This window comes from Haliotis cracherodii, unplaced genomic scaffold, assembly GCF_022045235.1.
Source record: "Haliotis cracherodii isolate W230 unplaced genomic scaffold, xgHalCrac1.p SCAF_7, whole genome shotgun sequence".
NCBI classification, from domain to species: domain Eukaryota; kingdom Metazoa; phylum Mollusca; class Gastropoda; order Lepetellida; family Haliotidae; genus Haliotis; species Haliotis cracherodii.
Window position 1 is genome coordinate 44,526,539 of NW_027266330.1, and position 18,269 is coordinate 44,544,807.

Genomic DNA, 18,269 nt, shown 5'->3' on the forward strand with positions numbered 1-18,269 from the left:
AACGTGCAATTGGCGCAGCTCGTAAATGCCGCGCAGGCTGCCAACTCGGCTACCTAGGTAAACGAGCAACTGGAAAAAATACTCAAGTTGCTGGAACATTCAGCGCCCGGCTTGGTTAGCGCAAACCAACCGGTAAGGCTTGGTTTTAGTTCTCCCGCCATTTCACCCAACATAGAACGCAAGATACGGGGATTCCCTATCCTTCCGTGCAGATGGAATGGATGCACACTTCAATCAACAGGTAAGGGAAAAAATCTGGCGTGGTGAGTTTGTCGACCTCAGCACAATCCTACCAAACACCGAGGGAAGTCACGAGGATGGCACGATTACCATGGCGTACGACTCCTCAGGTAAGATAATTTTTAAACCAATAAAGCAGCAACCAAAGCGCCTGTCCCTTGCAAGCTGGACTTCAGCTTTCCACATTTTCATGTATATCTATGTAAGAAGGCACTCCGAGGTCCGCACAACCCTTGTTGCTGTCCTACATGGAAACCATAAGAACGGCGGCACTTCGATTTGGGGGGGATGCCTGGTCAACCTACGACCAACAATTCTGACACAGAATGTCAAGGGACCCCTCACGACGCTGGGACAACATCGACGGGGAGTTGTGGCTGAAGTACATGGTCACACAGCCAGTACGACAACCACAATCAGGCGGACGGGGCGCAATGACACACATACAGGGGGACATAGCCAGTCAGGTATGCTGGGATTTCAATAAATTTGGCTGTAGCAGGGTCAACTGTAAGTACACTCACAAATGCGGTAAGTGTGGCAAAAATTCCCACAGCTCTAGGACCTGCTTTCGAGGGAATGAAGCCCAATCAGCCTTTCCCTAACAGAAAACCAGCCGTCAAGGCAGGTAAATTCCCCCGTGGATCTCAATGAAATGGCACCGTGGTTACGCCAATATGCTAAGGTCAATTGCAAAGATGCAAATTATTTATGGGTAGGTTTTAGCTTTGGTTTTAAGCTCGAGTTCCAGGGAAGCCGCACGGGTCGCCTGGCACGAAACTTGCGATCAGCCACGCACCAAGACACGGCAGGCTACGTGAAACAAAAACTACAAAAGGAAGTCGACCTTGGCAGGATGGCGGGCCCCTTCAAGGACACCACCCTGGACAACCTCCAAGTAACCCCAATAGCCAGGCTATGATCAGCATCTGGGTAAGCATGCGGAGGAATTCCGTCTAATTCACCATCTATCCTATCCCAGGGGTAAATCTATATACGACTTCATAGACACATGTACAGAGGCCTGTTCCGTTGTGTATGCCAGATTTGATGAAGCTACTCATATGGTTCAACAACTGGGAAAGGGAGCACTACTAGCAAAATTTGACATTCAGTCAGCCTTTAGAATTATACCAGTCCCCATCCGATTTCGAGCTGCTAGGCATCAGATTCGAAGGTGAGTTCTATTTCGATAAATGCTTACCATTTGGCTGCTCCATATCTTGCGCCATATTTGAAACATTTAGTATCTTCTTGCAATGGTGCATGCAATCACATCTTCCAACGTGTCAGATCATGCATTACCTGGTTGACTTCCTAACGGGGGGCACAGCAGGCACCAGCCACTGCTCAGACAACCTCAAAGGATGCGTGAATACACTAGAACAGCTTGGGGTCCCTATTGCGCACGACAAGACGGTGGTCCCCACTACCAAACTGACATTCTTAGTAGTGGTGTAACGATACGGCGATACAGTATTGTATCCCAATGCACAGCCCACAATATGATGCATCGATTTGGAAAGCATGTATTGCGATACATACAATATTTTCATAACACAGTTTTACTTACCGTATTTTCTTGAGTATAGTGCGCACTTTTTTCAAAAAAACACAGCTGTGTAGAAGGGGGTGCGCATTGTACACAAATTAATGAGTTTTGATGTTTTTTCCCCCATGGAAAGACATTACCGTGAGCACGTAACACCGGAAATACCATGTCAACAAATCCATACTGAGGTTCGCAAATTATTCATGTAATTACACTGTCTAGCTATAAAAAGTGTTCTTTGTATATCTGGACTTTTGTTTGTAACTTCTTTCATTAATTTTATTCAAAATTCCTTTTATTTATTGTTTTAATTAATTTCGGCAAAATCGTGTGTGAAGCGATCGGAAGATCTCACAACTCATCGTTATTAACAGCAACCACGGTCAGATTACCGCCATTGACGCCTTGAAACAAACTTTAGTTGACAGAGAATGGATACATATATCCTAAGTGCCATACTTTGATTCGTTAAAAGTCATATTTGTTTTTGTTGGACAATTCTATGTCAACACGTAATTCTCGCAATCAAGCGATCACGTGCACGGGAGCCTTGACGGTGACTGGTCAGACTGGTTGCACGTAAAAAATAATACCCGGCAAGAGCAATCAGCTGCTTCGCTTAGGGTTATTATTATTTTAAATATGTTTAGTAAAAGCTGCATCTAAATTAACAAGATATTGGAATATATTATTCCTGATAAAAAAAAATAGTTTAGATACAACTTTTGACGATCCTTGCATTAAAATCCTGTAAAGTTATATCATTGGGTGTGTCTTGCCTGAATCACCGGTAGATTCCAAGAAAGCGTGTGTACAGCTGATTGCTGTGTCCGGCTTAGTTTACGAGAAAATACACAATGCCTAGCTGAACAAAAAATACAATTTAAACGGAAAATCAACATGTCTGGTGATTTTTTATCTCAAATTTCGAATTTGTACTGACAAAGTTTCTCATCACCCGTTCGTTTGCCGCACTTCGCTACAGGAGTACAGTGTAATTTATTTTACTGCGCATAATATTCAAATTTAATTTTTTTCAAAAATATTGAACCCGCTAGAGGGTGGTGCGCATTATACATTGGTGCACACTATACTCAAGAAAATACATGAAATACGTTTACCAGTTTCAAAGCCAGTTTGTTGTTTCAGTAAAACATACTGTATTGCTGACAATTTGCTATAACAGTAAATGAACACATTAAATCTTCTTCAACTGTACTTGTCATATCTTTTAGAGAGCAGAAAGACATCAACTTGGCTTAGCTTGTACCAGTAAACGCTGTATCGTGATACGTATCGTATCGCGACCCCTGTATCGCTATACATTTCGTATCGCGACCCTCCCGTATCGTTACACCTCTAATTCTTAGGGCTGGAAATCGACACCAATGCAATGCAGATCAGAATCCCAGAGTCCAAGATCAAGGAGGCGACAAGGGAAATGCAAGACATCCTGTCAACAGGTAACATCAAGGTCACAAAAAGGGCCCTTCAGTCCCTCATAGGCAAGCTTGACTTTATGTGCAGGGCTATACCAATGGCAAGGGCATTCAGCCGCAGGCTAATCGATCTGCTTAGCAAAGGTAAGCAACCATTTCACCACATTAGGATTACCAGCTGGGTCAAGGAAGACCTACAAATGTGGTTAACATTTCTTTACGGCATTTCAGTGTTTCAGGACCAACTATGGGTAGACAGCAATTTCCTCCAGCTGTTTTCAGACGCAGCAGGTGATGCCGGCTTTGGGGCCTACATGCAGGGCAAATGGTTTAACGGCGCATAGCCAACCCCGTGGGTGACGGATGGAACTACACGGGACTTGACGCACCTGGATCTGTTCCCCATCACACTGGCCATCCAGCTTTGGGGCAAGCAACTTGCAAACAAAAAGGTCCTCTTTTACTGCGACAACCAAGCCGTCGTAGCAATAATCAACAGTCTACCAAGGCCCCCAGAGTGATGAGCCTACTCCGTCGCCTAATCCTGCAGTGCCTCCGATATAATATTATGTTTAAGGCAAAGTATGTATGTTCCACTGCTAACAATATTGCCGATGCTCTCTCGAGGTTTCAGCTCAAACGCTTCCGAGAGGCAGCACCAGCCGCGGACCAGAACCCCACACCTATCCCGTGCAACATATGGCTGATATGAGGCAGGAAGCGGCAGACTCCTACAACAATGTCTACAAATACATGGGCCATTTACCAAACAGGCATCAATGCCTTCCACCAGTTCCAGTCCACACATCAGCTACAAGAGGTGTGGCCAGTCCCGCTGGATCAGGTTGTAAACTTTATTGCTTATCCGTCAGTCACTCACCACTCCCCTAACACAGTCAAGACTTACATTGCAGCGCTGTCTTCACAGCACAAATTCCACAGGCTCACCGACTGTATGAACCATTTCCTCGTGGGCAAGATTTTAACAGGCTTACACAAATCAGCGGGCCGACCAGACACCAGAAAACCGATCACTGCAGATCTGCTGCAGGTAGTAACCAACAATCTGCCAGACGTATGCTCATCAGTATACAAAGCCAGGCTGTTCAAGGCAGTCTACAGCACAGCCTTCTTCGGTTTCTTTAGGGTTAGCGAGCTGGTCCAAACTGGACCCTCAAAAACAGGTTGCACCATCAAGAATTTAAGCTTCTCGGGCAACCCCCAGCAGCTTTCAATCCATCTACCACACTCAAAGTCTGATCAGTACAGGATGGGGACAACAGTTACAATGTCATCTATACCAGGTAACCCGCTATGTCCGGTACTCTTCATCAAGCACTACCTGGAGGCACGCCCCTCCGGCCCACAACATGCATTTGTTCATTTGACCATTCCCCCGTTACAAGGTACCAATTCCAGGCACTCCTAAAAAAGGCCTTAGCACACAGCAACATAAACACGGCTTGCTATTCTTCTCACTCCTTCCGCATTGGGGCAGCCACATCAGCAGCCATGAACGGGGTGCCGGAACACCTCATACAACAATACGGCAGGTGGAAATCAGATTGCTACAATGCTTACATAAGCTTACCAACAAATTTAATGTTGCACAATTAATTCAAATAGTCTTTTCATGGTACTTACTACACTTCTTATTGTTTACAGTTTGGATGGTAGGATCCAGCTACATGGCCAGGGCACGGCAGTACTTGCTCCTGAAGGGCCCCAGTCCAAACAAACCGAGGATGCTATGGCTGGCACGAGGGGGGGATGAGGTGGAAGGAGCTGTACACCATTCTAGATGCACAGGTTAGGTTAGTGTTTCTTTTCAGTACATAAGCAAGCTGGGCAACAATGCTATCTCCGCGTATCGCGTGGCCCTGGGTGTGGGGTAGCACTGCTTTTTGGCGGGGTTCTTGTGGGCTACACTGCTAGTAACAAATTAACTTGCTTCCAAATTAATACTCGTGCTTAAGGCTACCTGCTTTTCAGCGGGAACCTTTCCGGGGTTACCTGCTTCTCAGTGGGAACCTTGTCTTTCCCGACTTTTCAGATGGGGATTCGTAAAATAACATATGTTGGAGCAAACAATAGCCACGTATATGGGCCCGGCGGTGGAAGTCGTCTTGTCAAGCAGTAGCTGACAGTTGGGTACGCGGCGGTAGTCAGACAATAGTTTTGCTAATGGGACCATGCAGTGGGATCTGCTTTGGCCGGCTACCTGGGGCCGGGCAGAGGTAGTCTGACTTAGGCCAGCAGTAGTAGCTGTTTTTGGCAGCAGGGTAGTTGCCAATCAATGGTACCATTTAAATATGCTACCATGGGGGCCGGACTGCGGTAGCAGTCTCAGGCCAGCAGCGCTAGCTGCGAATCGCCGTTGGCCACGCTAGTGGCCATGGCAATGGTAGCATTTTGGTATACACAATTAGCAGCTTAGTGCCACTAGGACCTGCACACCCTCGGGCATTTAACCCTAATAGATACACAAAATTAAAGTCATGTTCACACTTTCATGTTAAAGTCTTTCAAGTGTGCAGGTGGTCTTGAAACTCTACCACTTCTCGTGATTCTTGGTGATGAGTTGTTGTTACTTGTTGTTGTTGTCACCGATGGCTGTGTCTGTGACTGTTTAACTTTCTTGGGAGACGGTTGTTTCAGTGGCTGGTCTGTAACTGGCTCTGGTGCTTGTATAATTGCTGGTGCTTGAGCATGTTGAGACGCTGGTTCTCGTTCATGAGGTGTAAATGGTACTGGTCTCAAGTGACGTCTACCGTATTTTCTTGAGTATAGTGCGCACTTTTTTTCAAAAAAACACAGCTGTGTAGAAAGGGGTGCGCATTATACACGAATTATGAGTTTGGATGTTTTTTTCCCCCATGGAAAGACATTGCCGTGAGCACGTAACACCGGAAATATCAACAAATCCATACTGAAGTACGCAAATTAATCATGTAATTACACTGTCTGGCTATAAAAAAGTGTTCTTTGTATATCTGGACTTATACTTGTTACTTATTTCATTAATTTTATTCAAAAATCCTTTTAATATTGTTTTTATTAATTTCGGTGAAATCGTGTGTGAAGTGATCGGAAGATCGCACAACTCACCGTTATTAACAGCAACCACGGTCAGAATACCGCTATTGACGCCTTGAAACGAACTTTAGTTGACAGAGAATGGATACATATATCATAAATGACTTTGACTCGTTGAATGTCATATTTGTTTTTGTTGGACGATTCTATGTCAACATGAAATTCTCGCGATCACGCGATCCCGTGCGCGTGAGCCTTGACGGTGACTGGTCAGACTGGTTCCATGTAAAAAATAATACCCGGCAAGAGCGATCAGCTGCTTCGCTTAGGGTTATTATTATTTTAAATATGTTTAGTAAAGGCTGCATATAATTAAGAAAATAATGGAATATATTATTCCTGATAAAAAAAATAGTTTCAGATACAATTGTTGCCGATCCTTGCATTAAAAATACTATAAAGTTATATCATTGGGTGTGTCTTGACCGAATCACCGGTCGATTCCAAGAAAACGTGTTTACAGCTGATTGCTGTGTCCGGCTTAGTTTACGAGAAACTACACAAGGTAATCTTAATCCCTGGATATAAAACAATGCCTAGCAGAACAATAAATACTATTTAAACGGTAAATAAACATGTCTGGTGATTTTTTATCTCAAATTTCGAATTTGTACTGACAAATTTTTTCATCACCCGTTCGTTTGCCATACTTCGCGGAAGGGTACGGTGTAATTTTTTTCTGCGTATAATATTCAAATTTCTTTTTTTCCAAAATATTGAACCTGCGAGAGGGGGGTGCGCATTATACATGGGTGCGCACTATACTCAAGAAAATACGGTATTTCTCCTTAGTGTTTGACCATCAAGGTTAACTTCATAAGATCTGTGCCTTTTTTCCATTCATGATCACCTAGTCTGAGTGTTTGAATGCGCACTTGGTCGCCTTCATACAATGGCAACAGGTCTTTTGCATGTCTGTTGAAATACTTCACTTGAGTCTCTACTTTCTTCCTCTTTTCAGATTTGACTGTTGGACAAACAGCGGGTTGGAGTAACTGTTTGGTCGTAGGTAGTAGAGTCTTGGTGCGGCGATTGAACAGGCGCTGTGCAGGTGATGTAGACATTCCTTCAGTTGGTGTGTTGCGGATGTCTAACAAGGCTAGAAAAGGGTCAGAACCTGCTTTTGAGCATTTCTTGATTAGTCTCTTGGCTGACTTTAATGCAGACTCGACTTTACCATTCGACTGTGGGAAGGCTGGTGAGCTTGTTATGTGAGTAAACTCTTACTTGTTGGCGAGATCAGCAAAGTCCTGAGAATGGAACGGTGGACCATTGTCTGAGATTAATGTATCCGGTATTCCGTGTCTAGCCAAATGACTTTTGAGTTTCTGGATCACTTGTTTTCCTGTCTTGTCAGTGATCATATCTACTTCAAAGAAGTCACTGAAGTAGTCAACTAGGATTACATAGTCTTTCTGATTACAGTTGAACAAATCAATACCTAGCTTTGACCAGGGTCTGTCTGGAGTGTCATAAGGAATCAGAGGTTCCTTGGCTTGCTTGGAATCATAGATCTGGCACACTTCATATTTGGATATGAAGTCTTTGATTTCCGCATTCATGTTAGGCCAATAAACACATTCACGGGCCCTTCGCCTGGTAGATTCTATGCCAGTGTGAGCATTATGTAGACGTTTGAGAATGTCAGATCGTAATGCTATTGGAACAACACATCTGTTTCCACGAAACAGAATTCCATCTTTAACACTAAGTTCATCCCTCACATGGAAATATGGTGTTGCAAGATTAGCTATGTCACTCTTTGTCCCCGGCCATCCTACTTGTACCATCTTGGCTACAACCTGGAGGGTTTCATCCAGAGCGGTTGCACGTTGGATTTCAGTGAGTCTGTGGATTTGTTCTGTTTCCATATCCACATCCACAGCTTCTTCTGTCTCTGTCATGTATGCACGAGACAGGGTGTCGGCAAGATCCTTGCCTTTCTTGTATGTGATGGTATAGTCATACTTCTGCAAGGCGAGAAGCATGCGTTGAAGATGCTTGGGAGCTGTGACCAGAGGTTTCTTGTGTATAGTCTCTAAGGGCTTATGGTCACTTTCGATTTGTACTTTGCGTCCATAGAGATACTGGTGGAATCTAGTGAATCCGAACAGAATGCTCAGGAGCTCTTTCTCAATTTGAGCATAGTTTCTTTCTGTGGGAGTAAGAGCTCTGCTAGTGTATGCTACTGGTTGTCCACCTTGAAGTATAGTAGCTCCAAGTCCTGTTTCTGATGCGTCACTTTGAAGAGAGACTTCTTCATGACTGTTGAAGTACTTCAGAACAGGCGCTTAAGTGACAGCTCGCTTGATAGAGTCGAAAGCAGCATCATGTTCGTGTGTCCAATTCCAAAGGATTCCTTTCTTTGTCAATTGTCGTATGGGTTCACACAGATCTGACAAGTCTCTGAGGAACTTGGATAGATATGTAACCATCCCGATCACCATTGGACACCTTGAACATCTGTAGGTGTAGGCATTTGAAGGATTGCTTTCACTTTTCTAGGGTCAGGTTTGAGTCCATGATCTGTTAGAAGATGACCAATGTAAGAGACTTCTACCTTTTCAGATCAAGTTTGTCTGAGTTGAGTCGAATACCTTTCTCTCGGCATGGTAGCATGAATTGCACAAACCGTTTGTCATTGTTTGCTATTCCTTCTTCCTTGGTAGAGCCTTCACCAATGATCAATATATCGTCTGCTATCCTGAATACTCCAGGCAGATCTTGGAGAAGCTGATCGATTCTCTGCTGGAATATCTCTGGTGCAGGGGAAACACCAAAAGGAAGTCTGAACCACCGATAGCGTCCAAATGGCGTTCCAAAGGTTGTGAGATAACTAGAATCCTCATCAAGTACGATATGCCAGAAACCATCTTTCAAGTTACGTTTAGAGAACACCTTGGCTTCTGCAATATCTGGCAGTATATCTTCCATTACAGGCAATGGATAGTGACATCTTTTGAGAGCTTTATTGAGAGGTTTAGGATCTATGCATAGGCGTAGACGTCCTGAGGGCTTCTTAACGATCAAGAGACTAGAGACCCAGTCTGTAGGTGTATCAACTGGAGTAATTACACCACGTTTTGTCTTGAGGTCTTGCTTGAGAGCATGTGGAATGGCTGTTTGACAGGTGTTATACTTGGATCAATTTCTAGCTTTTGAGTTCCTTCAAAAGTTCCAAGTTCATCGCTAAAGATGTCTGGGTAAGTCTTCAGTATGTCCTCTTTTGTAAGACCAGTTGAGGATTGACTTTCTCAGACGTAGGTTTCTCTTCAGAAACTTCAAGAATATTTTCATGGAGCACTTTGATAAAGTTCATTTGTTGAGCAGAGCGGGATCCAATCTAGAACGGGATTGTGGACGACTGTCCACGACACTGTCACAACACTTACCCTTATCCAACACTGTCTATGACACTGTCACAGCACTAACCCTTACCCAACACTGTTCATGACAATGTCACAACACTTACCCTTGTCCAACACTGTCCATGACACTGTCACAGCAATTATCCTTACCCCACACTGTTTATGTCACCATCACATCACTAACCCTTACCCAACACTGTCTATGACACTGTCACAGCATTAAACCTTACCCAACACTGTCTATGACACTGTCACAGCACTAACCCTTACCCAACACTGTCTATGACACTGTCACAACACTTACCCAACACTGTCTATGACACTGTCACAACACTTACCCTTACACAACACTGTCTATGACACTGTCACAACACTTACCCAACACTGTCTATGACACTGTCACAGCACTAACCCTTACACAACACTGTCTATGACACTGTCACAACACTTACCCAACACTGTCTATGACACTGTCACAACACTTACCCTTACACAACACTGTCTATGACACTGTCACAACACTTACCCAACACTGTCTATGACACTGTCACAGCACTAACCCTTACCCAACACTGTCTATGACACTGTCACAACACTTACCCAACACTGTCCATGACACTGTCACGACACTAACCCTTACCCAACACTGTCTATGACACTGTCACTGCACACTTACCCTAACCCAACACTGTCACAACAATTATCTTTACCCCACACTGTTTATGTCACTGTCACAACACTAACCCTTACCCAACACTGTCTATGACACTGTCATAGCACTAACCCTTACCCAATACTGTCTATGACACTGTCATGTCACTAACCCTTACCCAATACTGTCTATGACACTGTCATAGCACTAACCCTTACCCAATACTGTCTATGACACTGTCACTGCACTAACCCTTACCCAACACTGTCCATGACACTGTCACAACACTTACCCTTGTCCAACACTGTCCATGACACTGTCACAGCAATTATCCTTACCCCACACTGTTTATGTCACCGTCACATCACTAACCCTTACCCAACACTGTCTATGACACTGTCACAGCATTAACCCTTACCCAACACTGTCCATGACACTGTCACATCACTTACCCTTACCCAACACTGTCTATGACACTGTCACAGCACTAACCCTTACCCAACGCTGTCTATGACACTGTCACATCACTTACCCTTACCCAACACTGTCCATGACACTGTCACAACACTTACCCTTATCCAACACTGTCTATGACACTGTCACAGCATTAACCCTTACCCAACACTGTCCATGACACTGTCACAACACTTACCCTTATCCAACACTGTCTATGACACTGTCACAGCACTAACCCTTACCCAACGCTGTCTATGACACTGTCACAGCACTAACCCTTACTCAACACTGTCTATCACACTGTCACAACACTTACCCTTACCCAACACTGTCCATGACACTGTCACAACACTTACCCTTACCCAACACTGTCTATGACACTGTCACAGCACTAACCCTTACTCAACACTGTCTATCACACTGTCACAACACTTACCCTTACCCAACACTGTCCATGACACTGTCACAACACTTACCCTTATCCAACACTGTCTATGACACTGTCACAGCACTAACCCTTACCCAACGCTGTCTATGACACTGTCACATCACTAACCCTTACCCAACACTGTCCATGACACTGTCACAGCACACTTATCCTTACCCAACACTGTCTGTGACACTCTCTCAAGTTGTACTTACCCTCTCCCAATGCTGTAGGACATTCTTGCTAGATGCACTTACCCTTACATGATACCGCCCATGCAACTCACTCAAGATGTACTAAGTAAACCTATTCATGTGGCTTCAAATTCAATCATATTTAGTTTATTGTCTGTACGTTTTCAATTCCACTATCACATACTGGGCCTGAGATGAGATGAGATGATCACATAACACACATTTTACAGCTGCTTCACAAACTCTCCACAATGTCAATTTGATTTGGAGCCTTTTTTGACCAACTATTTATGACATGTACCACCAAGATTTGCATGATAAAACCCTGGTTTTCTAGAATCTGAAGGAACTGTATGATAAGGTATGGTACAGGTTACTTGTCAACCAATACTGTGACTCATCTCTGCTCTTGCATGTGTATCTGTTTCACATATGGATATTGTTTGTAGAGATAGCCTTGGCCACTAACTATTCAACTACTTGTTACTGATTAGTCCTGCTATCAAACTTGCTGCCTAACTAAAATTTCAAATGCATGATATGTTATTATTTTCTTCTAACAGTTTCATACCATTATATGTTTGGACTTTCAAAAGATGATCATTACTTGGTTGTATATGACACTGACGGACACAAAAGCAATCAGATTCCCATTGAACATGCTAAATTGACAACATGAACCACAAAAAGTGTCAACTGCGTGTCAGCTGTATGTGAAGGATAAAGCTCCAAGGTTGTGTTTGAATTGGGAAACCAAAGAGGCCAGAGAAAGTAAGATTTTGCTCCCATGACTGTTTCTCGAGGGTTCATAATCCCCAGCATAAAACAGTAAGGGTGTGCAGTATTACCGGTATATCGGTATATTGAGGTTCACTCTTTCAAGGCCACGTATCACAATATCATATTTAATGTTCAGTAAATCGGGTGATTTTAAAATGCGATTTTTATCATGTGTTTAATTCTATACACTTGCCAAATACACGGAGATTTTTCGAGAATTATGCGCAGATAATTCTGCAAATTCAGGTATCAACAAATTGGTGACAACAAACTTTGTTCAGTCCAAATGTGAAATTTAATATAAAACATCACAAGACAAGTTGATTACATGCAGAGATTAGGTTTAACATGCATATTTCCTCGTAAACTAAGCCGGAAACAGTTATAGGCTGTACACAAGTTTTCTCCCAATCAGACAGCAATTTGGTTAAAAATTACCCAATAATTTAACTTCAAGAATTTTATTGCAATGATCGGAAAAATTGTATCTGAAACAATTATTTAATCAGGAATAATATATTTCAATATCATGTTATTTTAGTTGCAGCTTTTACTCTATATATATTTAAAATAAGCGTTGTACTTTGGTACAGCTGATCGCTGTATTCTTATGATGGAAGAATTTGACCAGACACTCTCCAGGCACCTGCACTCACAGTCTTGAAAACTTTATGTTGACATAAATTGTAATAGTCAAACTACAACAAATATGACTTTTAACAAGTTAAAGTATGTCATTTATGATATGTGTATCCATTCTCTGTCCACTAAAGTTTGTTTCAAGGCCTCGATAGCTGTAATTGGACTGTGGTTGCTGTAAATAAAATTGAGTTTTGTGAATTCAAAATTTAGAATTATACAATATATCGTGATACATATCGCAATACAGCCTTGTGCATCGTAAAATATTGTGATACACTTAAAACCTCCAATACCCATTCCTATAAAACAGTGGGAGTGTTTTATCTAGCTCAGCTGCTGACAATACCATAATTTCTTGTGTAAAAACAACTACAGCTGTGAAGTGCAGGGAGAACATAATACATGTATACAATGTCTTTTGATATTTTTTTCCACAACGCAATGACAATACCGTGAGCACGTAACACTAAAAATACCTTGTCAACAAATCATGTATACATATATCATAAATACCATTTTTGGCTTGTTTAAAGCCATATTTCTTGTACTTTGACTATTATATATGTCAACAATCAAAATAGTACAGCTGCGCGAAGCCTCAAATTGTGACTTGTCAATTGTTCCATAAGTATAATATACCACAGTGTTTCGCTTATGATTATTATAATAAATACTTAAAATAAATGCTGCAACTGAAATATCACAATATTGGAATGTATTATTCCTTGTAAAATAATAATTTCAGAATCAATTTCTTGCATCAAAATTCTTCAAAGTTTATATTTTTTAACTGAGAAACTGGTAGATTGGAAACATTATCTGAGTGACGGTTTACATGAAATGAAGAGGCAATTCCTGGATGTCCAAAACGGTTGTGTCACTGTAAAGTAGAATCAAGGAGCCTAGATAGGACAGAGATGCTGACCGGACAGTGCCAAACCATTGCCAAGGCCGGGAATCATGTCTTGTCTATGTACCAGCCATCCCAGGGAAGTAGATTGTTTTTTATCTATCTACTGGTAAGGTCCTGATGCTAAACATTAGTCTTCCGCATGCATGAACTGTTTTTTGTTCTTTTGTAATAACATGGCAGATGCCAAAGGTCTGAACACAATTACCAAGACAGCAGACAGAACAACCAAGAGGTTGCACTTGGAGAATGTGCACGGGATCTTAACGTTCTCAAACAGGAAAGATCTCATGAGGTTTGATGACAGGGTGAGTTAGCTTTTCATGATGGAGAACTGATGTTAAGGCAGAGTGATATTCTTCAATGGTGCTGTGGAGAAACTAAACATTCTGTTGAAAATGAAGAAGGAAATGATCATGCAGTCTGTGTCTTCAATCTTCCAAATTACTCCTATAGGAGGGACCAAGCGGGGAAAGGCATATGCTAAGAACCATTTCCAATCCATGGACAGCTTGTCCTCTTGGGGATCTAGCATCAGGGTGACATACACTGAGGACTTGTTTAGTCATGTGTCCCACACCAATGTTATCCATCGACATCCCCACCAAAGGTTGCAGTTGTGCCCATCTGCCTCATCAGTGAGCATCTGTAGCATAACCCAGCTGTCAGACACCCCAGTTGTAACGGGCAGTGGAGTAGAAATGGCTTGTAAAAACATACAATATTTACCTGTTGTGGTAATGGATCAGTCATAATAGACTAAATATTTAAAATATTTAAGATGAAGTAAACAAGCATGAAATACTCACATCCCCCGCCAATATGACATGTCGGGTGTGTGCAATGCATTAGCTCCTGTGAACTATGTTCACTGGGCCTTTTTGTAAAGAAGGAAACGGAAACGAGGACTACCGCCATTTTCAGTCTAAATCCACGTCGTTGCCATGGAAACTCAAAAAAAAAAAAAAATTTAAATCCCAAACTATCAAAAGGCACCAGTTTACCACTAGATCTATCTATGTGCCAAGTTTGGTGAAGAAATATGGTACGGTTTTCAAGATCTGCTCCTGAAACGAAATGTGACGGACGGACGGAAGGACGGCCGGACAGAAGGATGGAAAGACGGAAGGACGGAAGGACGGACGGACGGCACCCATTCCTATATTCCCCTTCCACTTCGAGGCGGGGGATAATAATGTCCATTGCAGTTGATGTTAACAATTGATCTACTCAGACATCATAGCATTATAGAGTTTTTTCTACCGGTACAGATTTAACTAATGAACCAATTGTTCTCCACAGTTCTCACCTTCTCATAAAATGTTGAGCTTAATTCATATGTTTTCACTAAATGGTGCATATATTGGCAGAGATATCAAACAATAGTTATCATTGTTAATAATTCTAAGATTACTACTCCATTACATCTTTGCCATAAATCCTGTATTTTGGCTTCAGTCACACTAAACTAACATTTTCACATTTTCAACAGACACCCTCTTCACTGTCAATCACACAGTTAGTTGTTCCACATATAGCACAATAGCAACCCAAGCTATGATGTGCGTAATGGCGGGAATCTCACTTATTTTCCCACATCTAACCACTAGGGGTAGATGAATTGGGGTGGTGGGAGGGAGTACTTCGGATGTAATAGAGGTAGTATTCTTAGAATTATTAACAATGATAACTATTGTTCCATAATTCTTGCGAATCCACTACCTCTATTACATCTTTCCCAGAATATACCAGAGGACCCGGTGGGATCTGCCTCTAGTAACTCCCTGTGTAATTGACAGTAATCTCTTCTGAAAACCATTATTCACTGATTCTAATCCTGACTCAACGATGGGCGTGGTGTCTCATTCACTGCGTGTGCAGGCATCAGATGTCCTCTGTAGTTTGTGAATCGGACACAATGATGTACAGCGACAGGCGCCTGGTCGAGTGGTTGCAGTGTTCATGCAAGCCAGTCTGTACAAATACACTGCACAGATCCCATTAGGTTAGTTGACTTGATTACGGTCGAAGACGTTTACAGTCTGAGTTCTTGACACATGACATGTAATTCGTCCTACTGAATCGACTATGTTCAAGCTCCACACCCGGCCAATCCCCTGTGAACCCTGTGGTTGACAGACCAGTGGTGTGTCTGAGTTCTGAGTAGGAACTGTGAGGTTGCCAGTGTATGGGCAAGTTGATCCCCATGAAAAGAGTGACAACTGGTCCGGTGTTGTGAACGATGACCCAGTTGAAGGTCTTTAGGTTGATTATCATTCTCATGTCGGTCGTATTCTTTTTCGGAACTAGGAATACCGGAGATGCGTAATTCTAGTAAAATCTAGTTATTTTTTATATTTGTATTCTTATCTTGCATTACTCCTGAATGAATTTACTGCTTGTTCTTGACAGAGTGAAAGAGCTGTGTGAGGTCATGCTGACAAAAAAAGTTGTTCCAACTAGCTGAGTGGCTAACTCTATCACACAGCTCCCATGTGACCACAGAATGCGTGATGTCACTGATCAGTACATTATTGCTGAAACAGAGCATCTGAAAACATCGTGGGGAGGCAGCTCTGTGATGGGTGGGCACTTGAGATAAAGTAATGCAGGATAAGCATACAATTAAAAAAAAATCTAGATTTTACTAGAATTATGCATCTCCAGTGAACACATAATTTTGTAATCTTGTTCTTGTATCCAAGCGCCAGGATGGAACAGTTGCTGTGAAGCCTCATGGTAGAGACCACTGCTCGAATCTCATGAGGGATGAATAAATGGCGGCATTGTCCTTGACAGTCCTTAGAGTGTCAAATGAAACATCGCAGGGCACACACCAGACATAGTAGAAGTTCCTGTTCATCCTCAATCCCCACTATTGAACATAGGGGCAGGATGGTGAAGAATCTGTCTGGCTGTCCTGGGAGTTGAAGTCCCATTGAAGATGAAATGGAGCAATTTCTGTGTCGCTGGGATGGATCGGCACATGTAAGTAGGCTTCCTGGATATAGGAATCCTAGATGAGACAATAGCTGGATCAGGAAGATATAGTCTATTAGGACACTAAGTAAAATGAAGAGCCAAAATTATTATAGTGTGAAAACTACCAATTCATGTACAATGACAATTTAGAAAAAGGTTTTGAAATTAACAGAAGAACACACAGGAAAGTAGTGAAGACTTCCTGGCTGCTCATGCACAGGTTTAGGAAAATAAATACTATTAGTATCTCAACTGGTTAGGGATACTTGACAGCGAAGAGGACTGCTGTTAAAAATATAAACATTTCATAGTTGAATGACAGCTGAAATACAGGATTTTTTGCAATGATGTAATTAAGGTTTTATATTCAAAAGTATTACTTCACTTGTACTTGTTCACTGAACACACAGCTATTTCCAAAGAACTGACTTTCCTTCCATCCTCCTATTGGTAGTGAACATAGATTCAATTACTAAATACCATACAGTTTATATGGGAGTGTGTTCTGCAATCTAATTGCTTGAAAATCATTGTTGAATGGTGATTGGATCCAGAAATCTTTTCATGTGAGTTCTTTTCTTAATAAGTATCATTCGATCCCAAATCCCAAATTTGAAGAAATACTACATTATATTTTAATCAAGTATTAAGTTTTTCAACATTCTGCTAGTCGGGCAGGTTCAGTTCATGGAAGCATAAGGCATTGGGTCATGATGTCAGATCATTCCAGAGAGACGTCATGTCTGCCTCATCTGAGAGAGTTCACAGTGAGAAAGAGTGAGTGATGGAAAATTACTGACAACATTTTTGTATCATGTCAATAACCAGGTGTTGGTTTGAAATGAAATTTCCAGGCAACACATATTCAATAACACCAGGAAATCGGAAAATATGTGATGTTCGTCTCCTAAATATACCCATAGAGTTTGTAAAACCCCATTAGAGGTAACATAGACTTATTTCTGTCATCAAGCTCAGTCGAGCCCACCAGTATATATCATGGGAGGTCAACAAGCTTTAGAAAACAATAGATCATGACACCGGAGGTTACTAAGGTGGATCACATGACACTTGTGTAGATTATCTACATAACACATTTCTTTCATATTATGAACATAGAACTCTAATGTTTTCAGTCTGATTGAAATATGATACCCTTCAGACATTCATTTGTAACTGGTGAAAGAATTAGTGTCTGTGTCCATGGATGTCCTGAACGTTTGGCTAATGCAGTGGTGGTGATACCAATTCATTCCCAGCGATAGAAAATAACCATTTTTGTCCACTAGTTTGTTTGTTGTTCTGCTAGTCTTTATGATATCTTAACTATTGGGCAATTTGGTGAGGACTATGGGACTAGTGCCAATTTCTACCGCTGATTTCCTACAGACCTGTGAAGATAATAGGTCTAGAATAGGTCTTCAGCATCCCATGCTTGCCATAAAATGCGACTATGCTTGTCGTAAGAGGCCACACACGGGATCAGGTGGTCAGCTGACTTGGTTGATTCATGTCATAATATTCCAATTGC

General features: G+C 42.1%; 1 protein-coding gene across 2 annotated transcripts in view; it reads right to left on the reverse strand.

The window, feature by feature from the left end:
• LOC139447548 (RCC1 and BTB domain-containing protein 1-like) overlaps window positions 1-18,269 on the reverse strand; it is a 197,052-nt gene that overhangs the window by 119,949 nt on the left and 58,834 nt on the right. The window lies entirely within an intron of this gene.